The sequence below is a fragment of the Hemiscyllium ocellatum genome, chromosome 1, assembly GCF_020745735.1.
Source record: "Hemiscyllium ocellatum isolate sHemOce1 chromosome 1, sHemOce1.pat.X.cur, whole genome shotgun sequence".
Classification (NCBI taxonomy): domain Eukaryota; kingdom Metazoa; phylum Chordata; class Chondrichthyes; order Orectolobiformes; family Hemiscylliidae; genus Hemiscyllium; species Hemiscyllium ocellatum.
The window spans coordinates 2,776,882-2,791,552 of NC_083401.1; positions in this window are offsets into that span (position 1 = coordinate 2,776,882).

The window sequence follows — 14,671 nt, forward strand, 5'->3', positions numbered from 1 at the left end:
ACTCTGATCTTCAACAAGGCTCATCTCAGCCTGACCCTCACACTCCCGAGACACCAATGCAGGAACAGGGTCCCACATTCATTGCGATTGTTTCTGTTTGTTCCTTTCCAACAGTTGCCACAACACACACGGCTACAATTCCCACAATAGAGGCTCCGACAGCTACTGAAGAGATAACAGGTCAGTAATCTTCTCCAACAAACCTCTCAAATGTCACACACATTCAGTCACTGGGCTTTGCCGTCTGGGGAATGGATGAATGATGTCTTTCCACACCCAGGGTTATGGTTTATTGCTGCCCATTGCATGTTGGGATTCTCAGTTTGGGGAATGAAGGGGATTGGCTGGGCAGTCACTGGGTGTAAATCCTTGAGTTCCTTCCCCTTGTGCTACAGCAAATCGACTGCAGTGGTTCAAGGAGACAGCTCTCCATCACCTTCTCAAGGGCAAGTCGGGACAGGAAAGGAAGGCTGGCCCAGTTAGTGGTGGTTACTTCCCAAGAGTCAATGTCAAAAGGCATCAGGAATGTGAGAAAGTTGGTTACGTCTTGCAAATTAGACAATTGATAAGGTTTGACTGAGATATTCTGGTGAGAGGGTAAGGAGGTTTTGTTTGATGCTTTGACCGAGGGAGTTGGTGATTGGAGAGAGTGTGAACTCCTCCTGCAGAATGAACAGACAAACACAGTAATCCCGAGCAGGAGGAGGTCACTCTGAACCTTGAACTTGCTCTGGCCATGGCAGCATGGCAGTGCCACTGGCTGGGCCAACATTTCTGACCCAGCCCGAGTTGTCCTGGAGAAGGTGGGGATGAGCTGCTTTCTCGATCTGCTCCATGTGGTTGGACACAGAGCACAGGAAGGACATCCCTGGAGAGGCCTCAGGCTCACACAGGGCTAGGGGGGCAAGGGGTAGGGGGAGAGGAGAGAGGTGGATTCACTGGACACTGCAGCAAACTCTGCAGCAGCGTTTTAGTGACCTTCCACTGGGACAAACCAGGAGGATGTGGCAGCAGCAACTGGCCCAGTGTTTCAGACCCAGCACTGAGTGTCCCACAGACTCATAGGGATTGGGAACAGCTGGCCCAGTGTTTCAGACACACCACTGAGTGTCCCACAGACTCATAGGGATTGGGAACAGCTGGCCCAGTGTTTCAGACACACCACTGTGTGTCCCATTGACTCATAGGGATTGGGAACAGCTGGCCCAGTGTTTCAGACACACCACTGTGTGTCCCATTGACTCATAGGGATTGGGAACATCAGGCCCAGTGTTTCAGACACACCACAGAGTGTCCCACAGACTCAGAGGGATTGGGAACATTCTGCTGCACTGTGTTGGGAAGGATTGTGCTGATATCAGCATGGGCTCAGACTGATGGGGACACACTGTCCTGAGAGACTCTGATCTTCAACAAGGCTCATCTCAGCCTGACCGTCACACACCCGAGACACCAATGCAGGAACAGGGTCCCACATTCATTGAGATTGTTTCTGTTTGTTCCTTTCCAGCAGTTGCCACAACACACACGGCTACAATTCCCACAACAGAGGCTCCGACAACTACTGAAGAGATAACAGGTCAGTAATCTTCTCCAATAAACCTCTCAAATGTCACACACATTCAGTTACTGGGCTTTGCCGTCTGGGGAATGGATGAATGATGTCTTTCCACACCCAGGGTTATGGTTTATTGCTGCCCATTGCATGTTGGGATTCTCAGTTTGGGGAATGAAGGGGATTGGCTGGGCAGTCACCGGGTGAAACTCCTTGAGTTCCTTCCCCTTGTGCTACAGCAAATCGACTGCAGTGGTTCAAGGAGACAGCTCTCCATCACCTTCTCAAGGGCAACTCGGGACAGGAAAGGAAGGCTAGCCCAGTTAGTGGTGGTTACTTCCCAAGAGTCAATGTCAAAAGGCATCAGGAATGTAAGAAAGTTGGTTACGTCTTGCAAATTAGACAATTGATAAGGTTTGACTGAGATATTCTGGTGAGAGGGTAAGGAGGTTTTGTTTGATGCTTTGACCGAGGGAGTTGGTGATTGGAGAGAGTGTGAACTCCTCCTGCAGAATGAACAGACAAACACAGTAATCCCGAGCAGGAGGAGGTCACTCTGAACCTTGAACTTGCTCTGGCCATGACAGCATGGCAGTGCCACTGGCTGGGCCAACATTTTTGACCCAGCCTGAGTTGTCCTGGAGAAGGTGGGGATGAGCTGCTTTCTCGATCCGCTCCATGTGGTTGGACACAGAGCACAGGAAGGCCATCCCTGGAGAGGCCTCAGGCTCACACAGGGCTAGGGGGGCAAGGGGTAGGGGGAGAGGAGAGAGGTGGATTCACTGGACACTGCAACAAACTCTGCAGCAGCGTTTTAGTGACCTTCCACTGGGACAAACCAGGAGGATGTGGCAGCAGCAACTGGCCCAGTGTTTCAGACCCAGCACTGAGTGTCCCACAGACTCATAGGGATTGGGAACAGCTGGCCCAGTGTTTCAGACCCAGAACTGAGTGTCCCACAGGATCAGAGGGATTGGGAACATCTGCCCCAGTGTTTCAGACACCCCACTGAGTGTCCCACAGGCTCAGAGTGATTGGGAACAACTGGCCCAGTGTTTCAGACACACCACTGAGTGTCCCATTGACTCATATGGATTGGGAACATCTGGCTCAGTGTTTCAGATTCAGCACTGAGTGTCCCACAGACTCAGAGGGATTGGGAACAGCTGGCCCAGTGTTTCACACACTCCACTGAGTGTCCCACAGGCTCAGAGAATTTGGGAACAACTGGCCCAGTGTTTCAGCCACACCACTGAGTGTCCCATTGACTCATAGGGATTGGGAACATCTGCCCCAGTGTTTCAGACACCCCACTGAGTGTCCCACAGGCTCAGAGTGATTGGGAACAACTGGCCCAGTGTTTCAGACACCCCACTGAGTGTCCCATTGACTCTTCGGGATTGGGAACCTCTGCCCCAGTGTTTCAGACACACCACTGAGTTTCCCACAGACTCAGAGGGATTGGGAACATTCTGCTGCACTGTGTCCGGAAGGATTGTGCTGATATCAGCATGGGCTCAGACTGATGGGGTCACACTGTCCTAAGAGACTCTGATCTTCAACAAGGCTCATCTCAGCCTGACCCTCACACTCCCGAGACACCAATGCAGGAACAGGGTCCCACATTCATTGAGATTGTTTCTGTTTGTTCCTTTCCAACAGTTGCCACAACACACACGGCTACAATTCCCACAATAGAGGCTCCGACAGCTACTGAAGAGATAACAGGTCAGTAATCTTCTCCAATGAACCTCTCAAATGTCACACACATTCAGTCACTGGGCTTTGCCGTCTGGGGAATGGATGAATGATGTCTTTCCACACCCAGGGTTATGGTTTATTGCTGCCCATTGCATGTTGGGATTCTCAGTTTGGGGAATGAAGGGGATTGGCTGGGCAGTCACTGGGTGAAAATCCTTGAGTTCCTTCCCCTTGTGCTACAGCAAATCGACTGCAGTGGTTCAAGGAGACGGCTCTCCATCACCTTCTCAAGGGCAACTCGGGACAGGAAAGGAAGGCTGGCCCAGTTAGTGGTGGTTACTTCCCAAGAGTCAATGTCAAAAGGCATCAGGAATGTGAGAAAGTTGGTCACGTCTTGCAAATTAGACAATTGATAAGGTTTGACTGAGATATTCTGGTGAGAGGGTAAGGAGGTTTTGTTTGATGCTTTGACCGAGGGAGTTGGTGATTGGAGAGAGTGTGAACTCCTCCTGCAGAATGAACAGACAAACACAGTAATCCCGAGCAGGAGGAGGTCACTCTGAACCTTGAACTTGCTCTGGCCATGGCAGCATGGCAGTGCCACTGGCTGGGCCAACATTTCTGACCCAGCCCGAGTTGTCCTGGAGAAGGTGGGGATGAACTGCTTTCTCGATCTGCTCCATGTGGTTGGACACAGAGCACAGGAAGGACATCCCTGGAGAGGCCTCAGGCTCACACAGGGCTAGGGGGGCAAGGGGTAGGGGGAGAGGAGAGAGGTGGACTCACTGGACACTGCAACAAACTCTGCAGCAGCATTTTAGTGACCTTCCACTGGGACAAACCAGGAGGATGTGGCAGCAGCAACTGGCCCAGTGTTTCAGACCCAGAACGGAGTGTCCCACAGACTCATAGGGATTGGGAACAGCTGGCCCAGTGTTTCAGACCCAGCACTGAGTGTCCCATTGACTCATAGGGATTGGGAACATCTGGCCCAGTGTTTCAGACCCAGCACTGAGTGTCCCACAGGATCAGAGGGATTGGGAACAGCTGGCCCAGTGTTTCAGACACACCACTGAGTGTCCCACAGACTCATAGGGATTGGGAACATTCTGCTGCACTGTGTTGGGAAGGATTGTGCTGATATCAGCATGGGCTCAGACTGATGGGGACACACTGTCCTGAGAGACTCTGATCTTCAACAAGGCTCATCTCAGCCTGACCCTCACACTCCCGAGACACCAATGCAGGAACAGGGTCCCACATTCATTGAGATTGTTTCTGTTTGTTCCTTTCCAACAGTTGCCACAACACACACGGCTACAATTCTCACAATAGAGGCTCCGACAACTACTGAAGAGATAACAGGTCAGTAATCTTCTCCAATGAACCTCTCAAATGTCACACACATTCAGTCACTGGGCTTTGCCGTCTGGGGAATGGATGAATGATGTCTTTCCACACCCAGGGTTATGGTTTATTGCTGCCCATTGCATGTTGGGATTCTCAGTTTGGGGAATGAAGGGGATTGGCTGGGCAGTCACTGGGTGTAAATCCTTGAGTTCCTTCCCCTTGTGCTACAGCAAATCGACTGCAGTGGTTCAAGGAGACGGCTCTCCATCACCTTCTCAAGGGCAACTCGGGACAGGAAAGGAAGGCTGGCCAAGTTAGTGGTGGTTACTTCCCAAGAGTCAACGTCAAAAGGCATCAGGAATGTGAGAAAGTTGGTTACGTCTTGCAAATTAGACAATTGATAAGGTTTGACTGAGATATTCTGGTGAGAGGGTAAGGAGGTTTTGTTTGATGCTTTGACCGAGGGAGTTGGTGATTGGAGAGAGTGTGAACTCCTCCTGCAGAATGAACAGACAAACACAGTAATCCCGAGCAGGAGGAGGTCACTCTGAACCTTGAACTTGCTCTGGCCATGGCAGCATGGCAGTGCCACTGGCTGGGCCAACATTTCTGACCCAGCCCGAGTTGTCCTGGAGAAGGTGGGGATGAGCTGCTTTCTCGATCCGCTCCATGTGGTTGGACACAGAGCACAGGAAGGCCATCCCTGGAGAGGCCTCAGGCTCACACAGGGCTAGGGGGGCAAGGGGTAGGGGGAGAGGAGAGAGGTGGATTCACTGGACACTGCAGCAAACTCTGCAGCAGCGTTTTAGTGACCTTCCACTGGGACAAACCAGGAGGATGTGGCAGCAGCAACTGGCCCAGTGTTTCAGACCCAGCACTGAGTGTCCCACAGGATCAGAGGGATTGGGAACAGCTGGCCCAGTTTTTCAGACCCAGCACTGAGTGTCCCATTGACTCATAGGGATTGGGAACATCTGGCCCAGTGTTTCAGACCCAGCACTGAGTGTCCCACAGGATCAGAGGGATTGGGAACAGCTGGCCCAGTGTTTCAGACACACCACTGAGTGTCCCACAGACTCAGAGGGATTGGGAACAGCTGGCCCTGTGTTTCAGACACCCCACTGAGTGTCCCACAGACTCAGAGGGATTGGGAACAGCTGGCCCAGTGTTTCAGACACAGCACTGAGTGTCCCAGTGCCTCATAGGGATTGGGAACAGCTGGCCCAGTGTTTCAGACACACCACTGAGTGTCCCACAGACTCAGAGGGATTGGGAACATTCTGCTGCACTGTGTTGGGAAGGATTGTGCTGATATCAGCATGGGCTCAGACTGATGGGGACACACTGTCCTGAGAGACTCTGATCTTCAACAAGGCTCATCTCAGCCTGACCCTCACACTCCCGAGACACCAATGCAGGAACAGGGTCCCACATTCATTGAGATTGTTTATGTTTGTTCCTTTCCAACAGTTGCCACAACACACACGGCTACAATTCCCACAATAGAGGCTCCGACAACTACTGAAGAGATAACAGGTCAGTAATCTTCTCCAATGAACCTCTCAAATGTCACACACATTCAGTCACTGGGCTTTGCCGTCTGGGGAATGGATGAATGATGTCTTTCCACACCCAGGGTTATGGTTTATTGCTGCCCATTGCATGTTGGGATTCTCAGTTTGGTGAATGAAGGGGATTGGCTGGGCAGTCACTGGGTGAAAATCCTTGAGTTCCTTCCCCTTGTGCTACAGCAAATCGACTGCAGTGGTTCAAGGAGACGGCTCTCCATCACCTTCTCAAGGGCAACTCGGGACAGGAAAGGAAGGCTGGCCCAGTTAGTGGTGGTTACTTCCCAAGAGTCAATGTCAAAAGGCATCAGGAATGTGAGAAAGTTGGTTACGTCTTGAAAATTAGACAATTGATAAGGTTTGACTGAGATATTCTGGTGAGAGGGTAAGGAGGTTTTGTTTGATGCTTTGACCGAGGGAGTTGGTGATTGGAGAGAGTGTGAACTCCTCCTGCAGAATGAACAGACAAACACAGTAATCCCGAGCAGGAGGAGGTCACTCTGAACCTTGAACTTGCTCTGGCCATGGCAGCATGGCAGTGCCACTGGCTGGGCCAACATTTCTGACCCAGCCCGAGTTGTCCTGGAGAAGGTGGGGATGAGCTGCTTTCTCGATCTGCTCCATGTGGTTGGACACAGAGCATAGGAAGGACATCCCTGGAGAGGCCTCAGGCTCACACAGGGCTAGTGGGGCAAGGGGTAGGGGGAGAGGAGAGAGGTGGATTCTCTGGACAGTGCAGCAAAATCTGCAGCAGCGTTTTAGTGACCTTCCACTGGGACAAACCAGGAGGATGTGGCAGCAGCAACTGGCCCAGTGTTTCAGACACAGAACGGAGTGTCCCACAGACTCATAGGGATTGGGAACAGCTGGCCCAGTGTTTCAGACCCAGCACTGAGTGTCCCACAGACTCAGAGGGATTGGGAACATTGTACTGCACTGTGTTCGGAAGGATTGTGCTGATATCAGCATGGGCTCAGACTGATGGGGACACACTGTCCTGAGAGACTCTGATCTTCAACAAGGCTCATCTCAGCCTGACCCTCACACTCCCGAGACACCAATGCAGGAACAGGGTCCCACATTCATTGAGATTGTTTCTGTTTGTTCCTTTCCAACAGTTGCCACAACACACACGGCTACAATTCCCACAATAGAGGCTCCGACAACTACTGAAGAGATAACAGGTCAGTAATCTTCTCCAACAAACCTCTCAAATGTCACACACATTCAGTTACTGGGCTTTGCCGTCTGGGGAATGGATGAATGATGTCTTTCCACACCCAGGGTTATGGTTTATTGCTGCCCATTGCTTGTTGGGATTCTCAGTTTGGGGAATGAAGGGGATTGGCTGGGCAGTCACTGGGTGTAAAACCTTGAGTTCCTTCCCCATGTGCTACAGCAAATCGACTGCAGTGGTTCAAGGAGACAGCTCTCCATCACCTTCTCAAGGGCAAGTCGGGACAGGAAAGGAAGGCTGGCCCAGTTAGTGGTGGTTACTTCCCAAGAGTCAATGTCAAAAGGCATCAGGAATGTGAGAAAGTTGGTTACGTCTTGCAAATTAGACAATTGATAAGGTTTGACTGAGATATTCTGGTGAGAGGGTAAGGAGGTTTTGTTTGATGCTTTGACCGAGGGAGTTGGTGATTGGAGAGAGTGTGAACTCCTCCTGCAGAATGAACAGACAAACACAGTAATCCCGAGCAGGAGGAGGTCACTCTGAACCTTGAACTTGCTCTGGCCACGGCAGCATGGCAGTGCCACTGGCTGGGCCAACATTTCTGACCCAGCCCGAGTTGTCCTGGAGAAGGTGGGGATGAACTGCTTTCTCGATCTGCTCCATGTGGTTGGACACAGAGCACAGGAAGGACATCCCTGGAGAGGCCTCAGGCTCACACAGGGCTAGGGGGGCAAGGGGTAGGGGGAGAGGAGAGAGGTGGACTCACTGGACAGTGCAGCAAAATCTGCAGCAGCGTTTTAGTGACCTTCCACTGGGACAAACCAGGAGGATGTGGCAGCAGCAACTGGCCCAGTGTTTCAGACACAGAACGGAGTGTCCCACAGACTCATAGGGATTGGGAACATCTGGCCCAGTGTTTCAGACCCAGCACTGAGTGTCCCATTGACTCATAGGGATTGGGAACATCTGGCCCAGTGTTTCAGACCCAGCACTGAGTGTCCCATTGACTCATAGGGATTGGGAACATCTGGCCCAGTGTTTCAGACCCAGCACTGAGTGTCCCACAGGATCAGAGGGATTGGGAACAGCTGGCCCAGTTTTTCAGACCCAGCACTGAGTGTCCCATTGACTCATAGGGATTGGGAACATCTGGCCCAGTGTTTCAGACACACCACTGAGTGCCCCACAGACTCAGAGGGATTGGGAACAGCTGGCCCAGTGTTTCAGACACAGCACTGAGTGTCCCAGTGCCTCATAGGGATTGGGAACAGCTGGCCCAGTGTTTCTGACACCCCACTGAGTGTCCCACAGGCTCAGAGGGATTGGGAACAGCTGGCCCAGTGTTTCAGACACACCACTGAGTTTCCCACAGACTCATAGGGATTGGGAACATCTGGCCCAGTGTTTCAGACCCAGCACTGAGTGTCCCACAGACTCAGAGGGATTGGGAACATTCTGCTGCACTGTGTTCGGAAGGATTGTGCTGATATCAGCATGGGCTCAGACTGATGGGGACACACTGTCCTGAGAGACTCTGATCTTCAACAAGGCTCATCTCAGCCTGACCCTCACACACCCGAGACACCAATGCAGGAACAGGGTCCCACATTCATTGAGATTGTTTCTGTTTGTTCCTTTCCAACAGTTGCCACAACACACACGGCTACAATTCCCACAATAGAGGCTCCGACAACTACTGAAGAGATAACAGGTCAGTAATCTTCTCCAACAAACCTCTCAAATGTCACACACATTCAGTTACTGGGCTTTGCCGTCTGGGGAATGGATGAATGATGTCTTTCCACACCCAGGGTTATGGTTTATTGCTGCCCATTGCTTGTTGGGATTCTCAGTTTGGGGAATGAAGGGGATTGGCTGGGCAGTCACTGGGTGTAAAACCTTGAGTTCCTTCCCCATGTGCTACAGCAAATCGACTGCAGTGGTTCAAGGAGACAGCTCTCCATCACCTTCTCAAGGGCAAGTCGGGACAGGAAAGGAAGGCTGGCCCAGTTAGTGGTGGTTACTTCCCAAGAGTCAATGTCAAAAGGCATCAGGAATGTGAGAAAGTTGGTTACGTCTTGCAAATTAGACAATTGATAAGGTTTGACTGAGATATTCTGGTGAGAGGGTAAGGAGGTTTTGTTTGATGCTTTGACCGAGGGAGTTGGTGATTGGAGAGAGTGTGAACTCCTCCTGCAGAATGAACAGACAAACACAGTAATCCTGAGCAGGAGGAGGTCACTCTGAACCTTGAACTTGCTCTGGCCACGGCAGCATGGCAGTGCCACTGGCTGGGCCAACATTTCTGACCCAGCCCGAGTTGTCCTGGAGAAGGTGGGGATGAGCTGCTTTCTCGATCCGCTCCATGTGGTTGGACACAGAGCACAGGAAGGACATCCCTGGAGAGGCCTCAGGCTCACACAGGGCTAGGGGGGCAAGGGGTAGGGGGAGAGGAGAGAGGTGGACTCACTGGACAGTGCAGCAAAATCTGCAGCAGCGTTTTAGTGACCTTCCACTGGGACAAACCAGGAGGATGTGGCAGCAGCAACTGGCCCAGTGTTTCAGACACAGAACGGAGTGTCCCACAGGCTCATAGGGATTGGGAACATCTGGCCCAGTGTTTCAGACCCAGCACTGAGTGTCCCACAGACTCATAGGGATTGGGAACATCTGGCCCAGTGTTTCAGACCCAGCACTGAGTGTCCCATTGACTCATAGGGATTGGGAACATCTGGCCCAGTGTTTCAGACCCAGCACTGAGTGTCCCATTGACTCATAGGGATTGGGAACATCTGGCCCAGTGTTTCAGAACCAGCACTGAGTGTCCCACAGGATCAGAGGGATTGGGAACAGCTGGCCCAGTGTTTCAGACACACCACTGAGTGCCCCACAGACTCAGAGGGATTGGGAACAGCTGGCCCAGTGTTTCAGACACAGCACTGAGTGTCCCAGTGCCTCATAGGGATTGGGAACAGCTGGCCCAGTGTTTCAGACACACCACTGAGTGTCCCACAGACTCAGAGGGATTGGGAACATTCTGCTGCACTGTGTTGGGAAGGATTGTGCTGATATCAGCATGGGCTCAGACTGATGGGGACACACTGTCCTGAGAGACTCTGATCTTCAACAAGGCTCATCTCAGCCTGACCCTCACACTCCCGAGACACCAATGCAGGAACAGGGTCCCACATTCATTGAGATTGTTTCTGTTTGTTCCTTTCCAACAGTTGCCACAACACACACGGCTACAATTCCCACAATAGAGGCTCCGACAACTACTGAAGAGATAACAGGTCAGTAATCTTCTCCAACAAACCTCTCAAATGTCACACACATTCAGTTACTGGGCTTTGCCGTCTGGGGAATGGATGAATGATGTCTTTCCACACCCAGGGTTATGGTTTATTGCTGCCCATTGCTTGTTGGGATTCTCAGTTTGGGGAATGAAGGGGATTGGCTGGGCAGTCACTGGGTGTAAAACCTTGAGTTCCTTCCCCATGTGCTACAGCAAATCGACTGCAGTGGTTCAAGGAGACAGCTCTCCATCACCTTCTCAAGGGCAAGTCGGGACAGGAAAGGAAGGCTGGCCCAGTTAGTGGTGGTTACTTCCCAAGAGTCAATGTCAAAAGGCATCAGGAATGTGAGAAAGTTGGTTACGTCTTGAAAATTAGACAATTGATAAGGTTTGACTGAGATATTCTGGTGAGAGGGTAAGGAGGTTTTGTTTGATGCTTTGACCGAGGGAGTTGGTGATTGGAGAGAGTGTGAACTCCTCCTGCAGAATGAACAGACAAACACAGTAATCCCGAGCAGGAGGAGGTCACTCTGAACCTTGAACTTGCTCTGGCCACGGCAGCATGGCAGTGCCACTGGCTGGGCCAACATTTCTGACCCAGTCCGAGTTGTCCTGGAGAAGGTGGGGATGAGCTGCTTTCTCGATCTGCTCCATGTGGTTGGACACAGAGCACAGGAAGGACATCCCTGGAGAGGCCTCAGGCTCACACAGGGCTAGGGGGGCAAGGGGTAGGGGGAGAGGAGAGAGGTGGACTCACTGGACAGTGCAGCAAAATCTGCAGCAGCGTTTTAGTGACCTTCCACTGGGATAAACCAGGAGGATGTGGCAGCAGCAACTGGCCCAGTGTTTCAGACCCAGAACGGAGTGTCCCACAGACTCATAGGGATTGGGAACATCTGGCCCAGTGTTTCAGACACAGAACGGAGTGTCCCACAGACTCATAGGGATTGGGAACATCTGGCCCAGTGTTTCAGACCCAGCACTGAGTGTCCCATTGACTCATAGGGATTGGGAACATCTGGCCCAGTGTTTCAGACCCAGCACTGAGTGTCCCATTGACTCATAGGGATTGGGAACATCTGGCCCAGTGTTTCAGACCCAGCACTGAGTGTCCCACAGGATCAGAGGGATTGGGAACAGCTGGCCCAGTGTTTCAGACACCCCACTGAGTGTCCCACAGACTCAGAGGGATTGGGAACATTCTGCTGCACTGTGTTGGGAAGGATTGTGCTGATATCAGCATGGGCTCAGACTGATGGGGACACACTGTCCTGAGAGACTCTGATCTTCAACAAGGCTCATCTCAGCCTGACCCTCACACTCCCGAGACACCAATGCAGGAACAGGGTCCCACATTCATTGAGATTGTTTCTGTTTGTTCCTTTCCAACAGTTGCCACAACACACACGGCTACAATTCCCACAATCGAGGCTCCGACAACTACTGAAGAGATAACAGGTCAGTAATCTTCTCCAATGAACCTCTCAAATGTCACACACATTCAGTCACTGGGCTTTGCCGTCTGGGGAATGGATGAATGATGTCTTTCCACACCCAGGGTTATGGTTTATTGCTGCCCATTGCATGTTGGGATTCTCAGTTTGGGGAATGAAGGGGATTGGCTGGGCAGTCACTGGGTGAAAATCCTTGAGTTCCTTCCCCTTGTGCTACAGCAAATCGACTGCAGTGGTTCAAGGAGACGGCTCTCCATCACCTTCTCAAGGGCAACTCGGGACAGGAAAGGAAGGCTGGCCCAGTTAGTGGTGGTTACTTCCCAAGAGTCAATGTCAAAAGGCATCAGGAATGTGAGAAAGTTGGTTACGTCTTGAAAATTAGACAATTGATAAGGTTTGACTGAGATATTCTGGTGAGAGGGTAAGGAGGTTTTGTTTGATGCTTTGACCGAGGGAGTTGGTGATTGGAGAGAGTGTGAACTCCTCCTGCAGAATGAACAGACAAACACAGTAATCCCGAGCAGGAGGAGGTCACTCTGAACCTTGAACTTGCTCTGGCCATGGCAGCATGGCAGTGCCACTGGCTGGGCCAACATTTTTGACCCAGCCCGAGTTGTCCTGGAGAAGGTGGGGATGAGCTGCTTTCTCGATCTGCTCCATGTGGTTGGACACAGAGCACAGGAAGGACATCCCTGGAGAGGCCTCAGGCTCACACAGGGCTAGGGGGGCAAGGGGTAGGGGGAGAGGAGAGAGGTGGACTCACTGGACACTGCAGCAAACTCTGCAGCAGCGTTTTAGTGACCTTCCACTGGGACAAACCAGGAGGATGTGGCAGCAGCAACTGGCCCAGTGTTTCAGACCCAGCACTGAGTGTCCCACAGGCTCATAGGGATTGGGAACAGCTGGCCCAGTGTTTCAGACCCAGCACTGAGTGTCCCACAGACTCATAGGGATTGGGAACAGCTGGCCCAGTGTTTCAGACCCAGCACTGAGTGTCCCACAGACTCATAGGGATTGGGAACAGCTGGCCCAGTGTTTCAGACACACCACTGAGTTTCCCACAGACTCATAGGGATTGGGAACATTTGGCCCAGTGTTTCAGACCCAGCACTGAGTGTCCCACAGACTCAGAGGGATTGGGAACATTCTGCTGCACTGTGTTCGGAAGGATTGTGCTGATATCAGCATGGGCTCCGACTGATGGGGACACACTGTCCTGAGAGACTCTGATCTTCAACAAGGCTCATCTCAGCCTGACCCTCACACACCCGAGACACCAATGCAGGAACAGGGTCCCACATTCATTGAGATTGTTTCTGTTTGTTCCTTTCCAACAGTTGCCACAACACACACGGCTACAATTCCCACAATAGAGGCTCCGACAACTACTGAAGAGATAACAGGTCAGTAATCTTCTCCAACAAACCTCTCAAATGTCACACACATTCAGTTACTGGGCTTTGCCGTCTGGGGAATGGATGAATGATGTCTTTCCACACCCAGGGTTATGGTTTATTGCTGCCCATTGCTTGTTGGGATTCTCAGTTTGGGGAATGAAGGGGATTGGCTGGGCAGTCACTGGGTGTAAATCCTTGAGTTCCTTCCCCTTGTGCTACAGCAAATCGACTGCAGTGGTTCAAGGAGACAGCTCTCCATCACCTTCTCAAGGGCAAGTCGGGACAGGAAAGGAAGGCTGGCCCAGTTAGTGGTGGTTACTTCCCAAGAGTCAATGTCAAAAGGCATCAGGAATGTGAGAAAGTTGGTTACGTCTTGCAAATTAGACAATTGATAAGGTTTGACTGAGATATTCTGGTGAGAGGGTAAGGAGGTTTTGTTTGATGCTTTGACCGAGGGAGTTGGTGATTGGAGAGAGTGTGAACTCCTCCTGCAGAATGAACAGACAAACACAGTAATCCCGAGCAGGAGGAGGTCACTCTGAACCTTGAACTTGCTCTGGCCACGGCAGCATGGCAGTGCCACTGGCTGGGCCAACATTTCTGACCCAGCCCGAGTTGTCCTGGAGAAGGTGGGGATGAGCTGCTTTCTCGATCTGCTCCATGTGGTTGGACACAGAGCACAGGAAGGACATCCCTGGAGAGGCCTCAGGCTCACACAGGGCTAGGGGGGCAAGGGGTAGGGGGAGAGGAGAGAGGTGGACTCACTGGACAGTGCAGCAAAATCTGCAGCAGCGTTTTAGTGACCTTCCACTGGGACAAACCAGGAGGATGTGGCAGCAGCAACTGGCCCAGTGTTTCAGACCCAGCACTGAGTGTCCCACAGACTCAGAGGGATTGGGAACAGCTGGCCCAGTGTTTCAGACCCAGCACTGAGTGTCCCATTGACTCATAGGGATTGGGAACATCTGGCCCAGTGTTTCAGACCCAGCACTGAGTGTCCCATTGACTCATAGGGATTGGGAACAGCTGGCCCAGTGTTTCAGACACACCACTGAGTGTCCCACAGACTCAGAGGGATTGGGAACAGCTGGCCCAGTGTTTCAGACACAGCACTGAGTGTCCCAGTGCCTCATAGGGATTGGGAACAGCTGGCCCAGTGTTTCAGACACACCAC